Source organism: Ruditapes philippinarum, unplaced genomic scaffold (assembly GCF_026571515.1).
Source record: "Ruditapes philippinarum isolate M1 unplaced genomic scaffold, ASM2657151v2 ctg2476_1_1_1_1, whole genome shotgun sequence".
Lineage (NCBI taxonomy): Eukaryota > Metazoa > Mollusca > Bivalvia > Venerida > Veneridae > Ruditapes > Ruditapes philippinarum.
This window is the reverse complement of record NW_026867307.1, coordinates 49,425-61,034: the sequence shown is the minus strand read 5'-3', so window position 1 is coordinate 61,034 and position 11,610 is coordinate 49,425. Positions and strand designations below refer to the sequence as shown.

At 32.3% G+C, this 11,610-nt stretch overlaps 1 long non-coding RNA gene across 1 annotated transcript; it reads right to left on the bottom strand.

The window, feature by feature from the left end:
* Positions 1-3,744: 3,744 nt before the first annotated feature.
* On the bottom strand, positions 3,745-4,191 carry LOC132735648 (uncharacterized). The gene is made up of 2 exons (XR_009626481.1): positions 4,072-4,191; positions 3,745-3,842 (listed from the first exon to the last, which is right to left on the bottom strand). It is a non-coding gene; the product is annotated as an uncharacterized LOC132735648 (long non-coding RNA).
* Between the last annotated feature and the right edge of the window lie 7,419 nt (positions 4,192-11,610).

Genomic DNA, 11,610 nt, shown 5'->3' with positions numbered 1-11,610 from the left:
CTAAACATAGCATTGTTTAAATGTGGTGTTGAATTGTCTTAAAATTGTCTTATTATGTAAAACAATAGTGTTATCTTGTCGTAATTTGGTGTCATCTTGTCCAAATGTGATCCTTGTTTGTTATGGCACTGTTGTGTCATATTATACTGTAATATTGACTTGTCTATACATTGTCACGTTTTGTAAGACTGCCATGTCATTGTGTTCAAATAGAGAGTTCTTTTGCCTAAAGAATGTCTTTCTTGTCAAAATAGTATGCTGTCTTGTCCAAACGTGGTGGTAAATTGTCTAGAATTCGAAATTGTCTTATTATGCGAAACAGTAGTGTTATCTGGTCGGAACTTGGCGCAAACTTGTCAAACTCGTGTCTCATTATGTCGACATGTAGTGATATATTGTTCAACCTTTATATTGACTTTTCTGAATATTGTCCAGTTTTGTCAAACTGATATGCTGTCTTGTATGATTTGGAGTTGTTCTTTCCTATTGTGCCAAAACATCATGCTATCTTGTCAAAACTGTTGTTATCCTGTCTGAAAATATACATATTATGTGATATACGTATACATATTATGTGAAATACTAGTGTTGACATGCCAAAAAATTATGTCTTATTGCGAAAACATTATTATATTATGTCAAACTGTCACGCTATTTTGTCCAAATGCAGATTTAACTTTTCTAGATTCGTCTTATTATGTCAAATAGTAATATTATCACGTCGAAACGTGGTGATGGTTTGTCTAAATTTGCTATCCTTTTGTCAAAGTGTCATTTTATTTTGTCAAGGTCCGGTGTTAATTAGACTAAACATCGTCCTTTTATGTCGAAGTATTATTTTTCCTTTTTCAAATGTGGTGTTAACTTGTTAAAACACAGAACCATCATGTAATAAAGTTGACTTGCTTATTACGTTAACTTGTCTAAATGCCATCTCATTATGTTAGATAATCGTTTTATCCCGTCCAGATGAAATGTCCAAATTTAGTATCAAGTGACCAGAGCCCGCGCGAATAGAGATGGCGGAGCGTGAAAAAAAAGCAAAAAGGATAACGGGACAGTTTAACAAAATCAGACACCGCTTATTCAAGACATAACTAAATTTGAACAAAATAACACAATTATTAGACATAACAAGACTGTTTTTTTTTGACAAGAAAACATGAAATTGTGACAATACAGCACTTCTCTTTTACATTATAAGAAAGAGTTTTGACAAGTCATTACCACATTTCGACAAGATACCGAAATATTTTGACTTTATAAGACTGAGTTTTAATAAGTCAGAACATTTTTTTGACAAAAAAAGCATACAGATTATCATAAAAAGGCACGCTTTAGTCCATTCAACACCCAATTTCGGCAAGATAATGCGAATATTTGATATAATAAGTCAATTCAGTCGTATACGTTGGCTAATTAACACTTCCGTTTGTCACAATAAGACAATATTAAGGCATTTAAACACCATATTTTGACAAAATAACATAGCAGTTTGATAAAACTGTTCTTTGACAAGTCAACACCAAATTTCGATAAGAGAACACTACTGTTTCAAATGATCAGGCAGTCTTTTGACAAATCAGCACCACAATTTGGCCAAATAGCGCGACTGGTTGACATAATATGACACATTTCAGACAAGCCAAAACGACATTTTGATATGATAATACTACTGTTTGAAGTTATTAAACATTGTTAAGACAAGTCAACATCACAATTTGAAGAGATCAGACTATTGTTACGCATAATAAAGCAACGTTTAGACAAGTCGTCAAAATACTATGGCAGCACAACACTAAAATGTATATTATTACTGGTATTATCTGTAAATATACTGCGAACTTGTAAGTTGAACAAATGTTAACATGTATATTTATGTATTTTTGTATTTATGTTTGTATTGCACAACAGGCTGTATACCTAAACCACTTGTGTACCATTTTGAACATTGTTACGGGATGTAAGCACGCGCAGTATTCAGGTCGCACAAGGAGTCGTTCAAGTGGGTCGCGCGCAAGTCCATTTTTGCACATAACGCAAACAAAAGGGTATATAAACTGAATTTTTTGTTGGGATTCTTTGAGTCGAGTTGAGTTATTGTAGTTTAAGTGTTTAATTTGCTTTTAGAATATTGCTAGTATATAATTATGATGCATAATTTTATTTTAATTGATTTTATTATCATGCTTTCACTTGGACTTAATCTATACAAGCATAGAGTTCTAAATGAAAGACATTTCAGCGAAAACGTGTTTAATTAGATTTCTATTCAAACAGAGTAATTTCGTAACAATATCACCATGCAAGCACTATTATATGACCTAGTGAACCGTGTATGGAAATTGTGTTGTTTCTTTAACTTCGGAACAGATCGCCGATTATTCCTAATCCGACTGTATTGTTCGACTAATCAGAAGTTCTTACTTTCCCGCCAATCGAACAATTTAATAAATCTTCAGAACACTCGGCAATCTTATTTATACGCTGGGGCCAAGCTCCCTCGTACATATCTAATAGCCTCGTGTTTCGATGTTCTTTCTATTACAAAACTATCAGCTAGAGCGTGTGTAATACAATTATCAAAATAAATCTAATATATTTCCCTCCTTAATCACATGCATGTATAGCTACGTTTACTTTAAGCAGTTATTAGGCGACAAACCACATCACCCTGTAGTTAGCAGTGGAATGTCCACGGGATGCATGGTCGCCAACAATCCATTTACTGCTCCTTACTACGCCGGATTTAGTCGTTATTGTAAACAACCAGGTGAGCTTATTTGATGTGGCATCAAACTTGTATACGTTGCCATTTGGTTTAAGAAGCACAGAACGTATGTGCTGGGCACCAAAGTCCGGTTTAGAACCATCAAATTCGATGTTGTCTGCTTCCATAAAAGTATACTCCCCAGAGGAACCTATCCAGCAATATCGTACATCTGATCCATCCTGAAAAGAAATTTCAAATAAATTTTAATTTTAATAGTAGATATTTCATAACGCAATCTTAACCAATCAGTTTTTCCGTTACGTGAGCATAAAGGGGTATATGATTTGGACAAGGATAATAATTATATAAATAAAACTGTTTGATTTTTTTTAAACAAATATCTATCTTATATTTCTTACCGTACTTTTGTACTTATTAAACAAGCATTTGTATTTTTTGTTTTAGATTCTTTCTTTTTCTTTTTTTTTTTGCAGTTTTACAATTTAACATAATTGGTTTTATTTGGTACATGTTGATAATTAAAAAATCGTCAATCATCTTATTACTTTAATTTCATTAGCCATGTGTTCTTTTGAGCCAGTGTTAACAGACATGGATCCAACATCAAGTACCATTTTTATTCTTTACGGTCTATAAACCACTTCATATCGGCAGCCGAGCTTGACACCGAGCCCTGTCCCTCGCCAACAAGGTAATTTGCCGTCTCTACCTTACTGTTTGTATTTACCAGCATCCAATCCCATTTCCCTTCAGCTCCTGTTGGATCACCCAGCGTTTCTATGCTGGATTTTTGAAGTATATCTGGTAGAAATGCAATAATTACGTCTGTTTTTACGATTATATTTGTAGCTTGAGATATTCTGTTATTTATCATTACTTTCACATGATGTCCAGCTTTAACTGCATTAATCAATTCGAGTATTGACCCTCCTTTACAGATTCCATTCTGATCATGGGAATACATGAACTGCCAACATGGATCACAGTGCCATTTCGTTTCCCGTACGCTCGAATCGAGTGGGACCCTTCTGTTTTCACCTACCAGTTATTGACTTTCTTCGACTTGTCCGTTTGAAGCAAAGTGTTGAAACAACCAATGACCAGATGTCTAAAATTAAGAAAGAAGTAATGTATGAGATATTTGCATTATCCGGTTTAAATGAATTACATACGTAACTCTTGTTAGACATGGAAACATTTGCATGTATATTGTTTATCATACAGTTTGAAACGAAATACACATACATAATGTGTATTTGATATTTTGTTGTAAACCATAGGCCATATACTTTCAACTTTCCAAATTTCATCGGAATGGTTTAACGAAACATGTTAACCGAAATTTTGACTACAGTCTTGAATTGTTCGTTTAGCAAGTTCCAAACTGTTTGGGCAACGATCTCTTTGCCATCTGACGTAACCTCAAGATTATCTGCTCTGTAATATTCTTCCGAGTTTAGAGATATGGATTATTGCTTAACTGTCACACTTTAACCACTTTGTTTAATAGCTTGACTATGTGCATTCACTGCATTAATATCATATCCGGTCGCTGGGAGGGCAGTCATATATTTGTTTTCTACCTCCCTGTGTCAAATAATTATCATGTAATCCAATACAATGGTAATTTACGGAATGAAAAATACATTAATGATTTGTTTTATTTGTAATGAAGACAACTTGCCTTAGTGTAATCTTAAACACTGGTCGATTTTAAGACTGAATATTGAGATACTAGCATTTATCTGAGATCAGTATATGAATGAATAAATGTGTACTTACTACGAGATAACGTGTAAAGTAATCTTATTGAATTTTCAAGTTTATTACATTTTTATATCTCATTGTAAAGTTCTGTTCAAATACATTTATTAACCCTTTACCTCATATATACGCGAAACAACGCACTTTCGACCCCCCCTTTTTTAGGCCTCAAATAGTGAAAAAATGTCCTATTGGGCCCCAAACACATGTTTTCGTTTGAGAAATGTTGCTAAAAAAATTGAGCACTTTTTCGGCGCCAACCCCCATCCAAAAGATCGCCAAGAAAATTTTGGACTTGTGAGAGGCTAAAAATGACCCCAGGTCGATCATAATGTAACGTGTAACCAACGCTGAAAAGCCTTTGAATCTATCTCAATCCCTTGAGAAGTTGCAGCACTTTGAAATAAATTTTGATGGAAAAAATCGAGGCAAAATAGTGATTTTTGGCAATTTTGAGATGTCACCTCGTTGCCATGGTAACAGGAAATTTAAGACTGAGCATGTCGTTACAAAGGCAATGGTCCAGTCAACATTTGTGCCAAGTTTGATTAGTATTGAAGCATTTTTCATAGTTTCATAGCAGTTTGAACTTGTAACAGGGAGCTTTTCAGTGAAAACGGCCATTTTTCACAATATGCTCATGGGGGAAAGGTTTAACTAAAAAAATTATAAATGTTACAAAACAACAATTTTTCACCAAAATTAGGTGAAAGACCACATGTTAACATGGAAAAACTAGTTTTTAGGTGATTCCAAAGTTTTCATCATTTTTTGTTAAGTGACATGAAAAAGATATCTTATTGCAGACAAAACGCTTCCTGATTTCATTCCCGAAATAAAGCTCAAATCAATATGTTACTCATTGTACACAAGGTAAATATTGGGTCATTCATTCTTGTTATACCATTTGTTTGTATATTTCATTTCAAAATTTCGAAATATCTTGAATAAGTAGAGAATATGGAAAATAAAGATATCTTAATCATGCAGTGTGCAACGCCAAACTTTGTAATATTGAACTTGATACTTTTTTCTTCATAATCAATAAATACCTTTCAAACCACTTGAATCCACTACTTGTCTGACTGTCAGCTGGTTTTGTAAGAAGTTGCAGCACTTTGAAATAAGTTAAACCTAGTTCTAAATCAATATTATAATGTCTTTAAACGTGAGCTGTTTTCATTAATTGTATCGGTGTAGAAAAACATTACAATACAGCGCTATATTTTTAATAACATATATATTTTCATAATCATTAAATTTGAGGACAAAAATACCTACATCCACATTTTTAGATTTGTTATTGGTCAAAAAACGTTAAAAAGACGTAAAAGAAGATAAATACTAAAATGAACTTTTAACATAGCACTTTGTGATTTTGTTGCTTGTAGGTAAGGAAATGGCTTTATGTTGAGACCTCTACAAAATTGATACACATAATATGTAATTTTTTAGGGCGCTAAAATTAAAATGTTTAGAGGACATTATATTGACAGCGCAGACACTACTCTGATAGTAGGAGACGAAGTTTGCGCACAGAGCATTCATCACGTTTCTAAAGCATCATGGGCAGCGTTTCAGGTAAATCATACATGCATACAAAGCAAATTTTGATATTCATTTAAAATGGATGAAGATTTCATTGCTGCTTCAATCAAGTGGGGATGAAACTAGTTCTATTCATACATTTTATGGATCACATAGTAAAAACATTTTGACTGTATACTCTACGAGTATATATCAAATATTTCAATTCTTCATTCCATTTAACTAGCTTATATTCGCTGTTGTTAAAGATTAACAATAGATCTGGATACTCGAGAGGATGTTTTTCGCACTAATGGTCCAATACATTCACGGAGCTTGGACCGATCTTTTCTTTTGTTTTTTCGGCTCCAGGCAGATCGTTTAAATCACAAAGTCATGTGGTATATGAAATAATTATCTCGTAGAAGACAAAAATGGTAAAACTATTTATATCAAAACTTATCAAAAGTGATCATTATGAACACCATTCTATTCAAGAAAATACTACTACATAGCATATTATATAAGTAGCAAAAATATCTACGTGGAAAAAGGGTATTTCTTCTTGACTATTCTCTGGTTTAAATGTAAAGATATTAGAATAGACAAATTATACAAAACAAAATGTTATGAGATAAGTTGATAAAACTTTGGTGAGAAATTTAATAGTTTTACCTGTCCTACATGTATTTGCGATGGTCCGCTGTACATGTTCCCTTCGCTACTAAAAAAATAATTTAATTGATTCTGTCATGGGCAATTATCTTACTATCAAATCCATGGAAAACCCGATTGTTTGACGACAAAGTATTAAAGAGACGCGCATCCTGTTGATTTGATACTAGAAATAAGACTGGATCTTCATAGATCCGTCATCCGACTGCATTGTTTAGCTATCAGATTCATGGCACCTACTTTTTAAGTCAACTTTATTAGTTTATACTGAAGATTTATAGTGAAAATGTAGCTTTTTCAGTATACGGGGAGATTCAGCAATATATGGCAATCGAGTTGACTATGAAGGTAGACATATTCGTCTGCATTTCTTATGCATGTATATGGAAACAGAGCATTTTATTGACGTGTTTAACTGCTTCACTGGAGATAAGTTGAACAAAGCATGAAATTCTACAGTAGATTAACAAGAACGTAGTATTTGCAAAATTATGACACTACATGGTTATATTATGTATAAAGTTAGTTATATAGTCAAAGAACCAGTTTCAGTGACCGGAAGAAAATTTCTACTACAATTATTTAAAATATTGAAGGATATTCAATAAAGTTACCTTTCCTGATAAATCAATAACAATGATATTAAAAGAATTATGTTTTATGAATCACTTCATCAAACCACCCCTTATTAGATTTATAGATATTTCAATGGGTCCTATATCAGTGACCACTGCCTTACATATCACCCAGAGAATTAATTGGCAATGGAAAAAGAACACGAACTGATCGCAGAATAAATTATAATATTAACATTTAATTTTTATTTTAAACTTACGTTATAGACAGCCGCTTTACCTCCGGTAACCAACACTCCTAGCATAAAAACAGACTATACATCCATTACGTGAATTGAAACCTAAATGAAATATTTTTGCAAAATATGTCTTTTATTATATTGCTGATTTGTATTTTCTTCCGTGTCGACTTTTCATATTTTATCATCTCCTGTATCTTTAGTAGCGGCAAAGCAAATGAACTTGGAGAGTTTATCTTATTACCCCTCACTATTTTCGTAATGTTAATTTCCCATAATTTCTCTGGGAGTTATTTTTACTGTTAATGCAAGTGTACCACGTGGCTAAGAATTTTGTACTGTTACATAGGTAACAGTATTTTTAACAGTATAAAATCTGGTCACGTGGTCTATTTTCTAAATAAAATGAAATAAAATGGCCGCCATTTTTTTTCTTTTCTTGTACAGTGCTATATTGTATAAAAGCTCCACACTTCGTATCAGTTTAAATATGATACATTTTTCTGGTCTTTCTGGGTCAGGTCGTTTATTGCTTTTGAAGTCATTGATAGGGACGTGAGAGGTGTATGCTCCATTTTACATAATCTCTCATGAACAAAGACTATCAAACAGAGTCTGCAAATACCAATTATGAATTTACGTTATATTTTCTCAAGAGCGATTTTTCTCCAGAACTTTTTATCAAATATAAATAGCAGTTCCGAAAGGCTCATTTATCTGCCAAATACGCTTTTATAACAATTAAGGAATCAGTTCATGAAATAATCACTATATAGAGAACATATAGTGCATATCAAAAAGAAAGATAATCTTTGATCAACGTAAATAAAACGCGCTTTTCTACAATTTGAAGGTTATAAACCTTGTAATTGCAATATGTTAATTATCCTCTTAAAATCTTACCCATTTTCAACAATCGCTGTAAATAAACAAATTAAAAGTAAATTGCTGGCTTTGTTAGTGCCATGAACTTTAAATTGAAATCACCAAAATTTTCATTGAGATAAGCCATTTTATTTACATATTAGTGACAACAAGCTTAAAAAAAAAAAAAAAAAAAAAAAAAAACCTGTGTCTAAACGAATGAATAGCCATAAATTTGATATATGCAATTTTGTAGATCCTGCATTCTCCACTAATGTTGCAAATCATTTTAATAAGGACGATCATAATTTTACCGACTTTTCATTTATGCCCATAGATGTTGTTTACAATACTTTAGATCGTTTGTGCAAAGAAACATTTTGGATTCATAAGCTAAAAACTCATTTTCCAGAAGGAATGAACACAAAGTTGTTATACTCAATTATATAATTCATAAAATATCAATCCACGCTACAAATGCTAGAATTACGCCACATAGATATTCGTTTTTTCCTATTATCATTTTTTATAATTAAACCCTATAGGAAATATTCGTATTTATTAATCCGATATCTATTGTGTCGTTTTTATATTTTGATGCTTTGTTTGGTGCACTTATCTCTTTTATCATGAATTGGAATTGTTCGTATTTGTTCGTTTTTCCGCTAAAGTGGGCGTGACGTTAATTGTAAAATTACGACGTCACGTCCGTTGATATTATTATTATTTATTTACCTTGAAAAAGGCATACATTTGCCGAAACGTTGGAAAAATAAAAAATGATATTATACGTGTTATTGCTGTGACTTTATTATTTTGACAACAAGCTTACAATTTCTGATCCAAGAGAAATATTTCAAGCTATGTGTCAGTAGTATCCCATAATTGGCACAAATCAAAGCTTTCTACATGATTTTCTAGATTTACCTGAGCACAATTAAACTGCTTAAGGCATTTTATTTCAGAACTATCCTTTACATTTTACTTTACATAGGCAATAACTATCCTTACAATTTAAGTTTAGACTTATCTTTAATAGAATGACAAGATTTATCCTTTACATTTTATTGATATTCAAGGATTTCATGTAACCAATGAAAACTTCTCTCATATATTTAGTTCTTCCCGGTCATTTTTACAGGAAGTCAAGCTGAAAACAGACCGGCCTCTGGCCGGAAAAACACACATTTATTTCTTAATGAATCTGTTTAGTTTCCCATGGCATTCACCCACTAACTTTCCGTCTGCAGAAAGCGATGGCATATGTTAATTATTTCCTTTACAGTAAAGTATTTTTGTATGATCATGAATAAGTAGGTAAATATGTACGAATTATCAAGTGATTTCGATGACTTGTTTTAAAAAAGGTGGCGCTGGACAATAGATTTCCATTTTTCCGACGCATCAAACAACACTTAAGATAATATTAATGCAATCATATTTCATCTCTTTTTTGAAAGATACGTCTTTCCTTATAATGTAAAACCACGGATTTATGTAATATAAATCCGTGGTAAAACTGACGTATCACAATATGATCTTTAAAGGCGTATCTATAACTCCCGTCCTCCATCAGCTTAAAAAGGACAAAATGAAAAGACATGTACTTACTTCTTCCTCGCATGGTACGGGGTTTACAAAGTAACATCAGTAACGCCTTACTTTTCTAAACAAAAGCTTGAAAATATTTGTTTTAACTTTTTCACCATCTAAAATGACATGTCGTGATATATAATTTATACGTATATCTGCCTATCGAACGAATCTTGAAGTTTCTTTTATGTTAATGATAACATTATATAAATAACACATGGGTTTGTGGGTAACAGTATAAATATCATACCGAGGAAAATACTGATACCCGAGGCTACGCCTCATAACAGTATTTTTACGAGGGATGATATTTTTACTGTTACTCACAAACCCATGTGTTATTTATTTTATTACCCCGAACAAAAATACTGTGATGATCTGAAATTGTCAACTAAATCTAACTGTAACAAAAATAAAAACTAAACTGTCCTTACCTTTTAAGTTTTAAGTGTACTTTAGGCCTACTTGAGACGTTTTCTTTTTCTTTTATTCTTTAAGCAAGTGATGATATCTACACGTCATAAACATACAATAAGCTAGGTTTCATTTAGAAAACAAACACTAACCCATTTATACGGTTATGATCTGTGAAATCTGATCCTTCTGTTTCCAGAATATTCTTCGCATGGTTTTTGACAAAAATAACGATGATATCCAATGTTTGCCAACCATATCTGTAACGTTTCACTGATTAAAATTGTTAAATAATCCTTTGTTGCATGCTTGTCTGCATGTTCCAGTTTGACACATAATTATTTACATTGCAAAAAGCACACCAGGGTGCAAACAACTAAATTTTATGAGTGTCATAGTTACTCCAGAGAATAAATGGATGTCCTATCGGGGTTGAACGTCGAAAATAAGAATGAATCGAGAAAAAGTGTTTCATGTACATTACATTACATTACGCCTCTTGTAATAATTATTGTTCCATCCCTTCCATGTGTTGTGTAATTATAACAATGTATATAGTGTTCTGCAAATATAACAATGTAGTATTGTTCAAGTACTGTATATAACAATGTAGTGTTTATGTTTGTCCTTTATTCGCATCAATTCTTTGTAAGATCAGAATGTCTTTGGTCTTTTAGAAACATCTTCAGCCATTGCTAAGCCACTGCTGATTGTCTGTTAGCATTCTTGTGGCAACAAAATCAATCCTTTAGGCCAATGCAGACCGATATCAGCCGGTACACCAGTTGCGTCTAGTTGTGGTCTGCATTACATGTATTTGCCATTCATTGTTCAGTCAGTACTTTAAAAACAATGATTATTTTCCAAATTGAAAGACGGAGAAGTCTACTTAGATATTTCACGTAAAAAGGATAAAACTACAATATGAAATGCTCCAGATTCGTAAATATAAATCATTTTATCTTTGTTGTATTACATTTTGACAAGCAAGAGGAAGATATCTTTCTGAAAAAAGCTAGTCAGTGAAGACATCATGTGGCATTCGCGGTGAGAAATATAACATGATTTTTTAACACAAAACTATTAAAATGCTTTATACATTATTACGTATTATTTATATGTATTTGATTTGAATTTTAAGGAGGATTAAAAGCTTAGAAGGTAGCTGAGTTTGTGGAATTTTAAATTCTTTATCAAATTTCCACAACCACCATTTATATACATT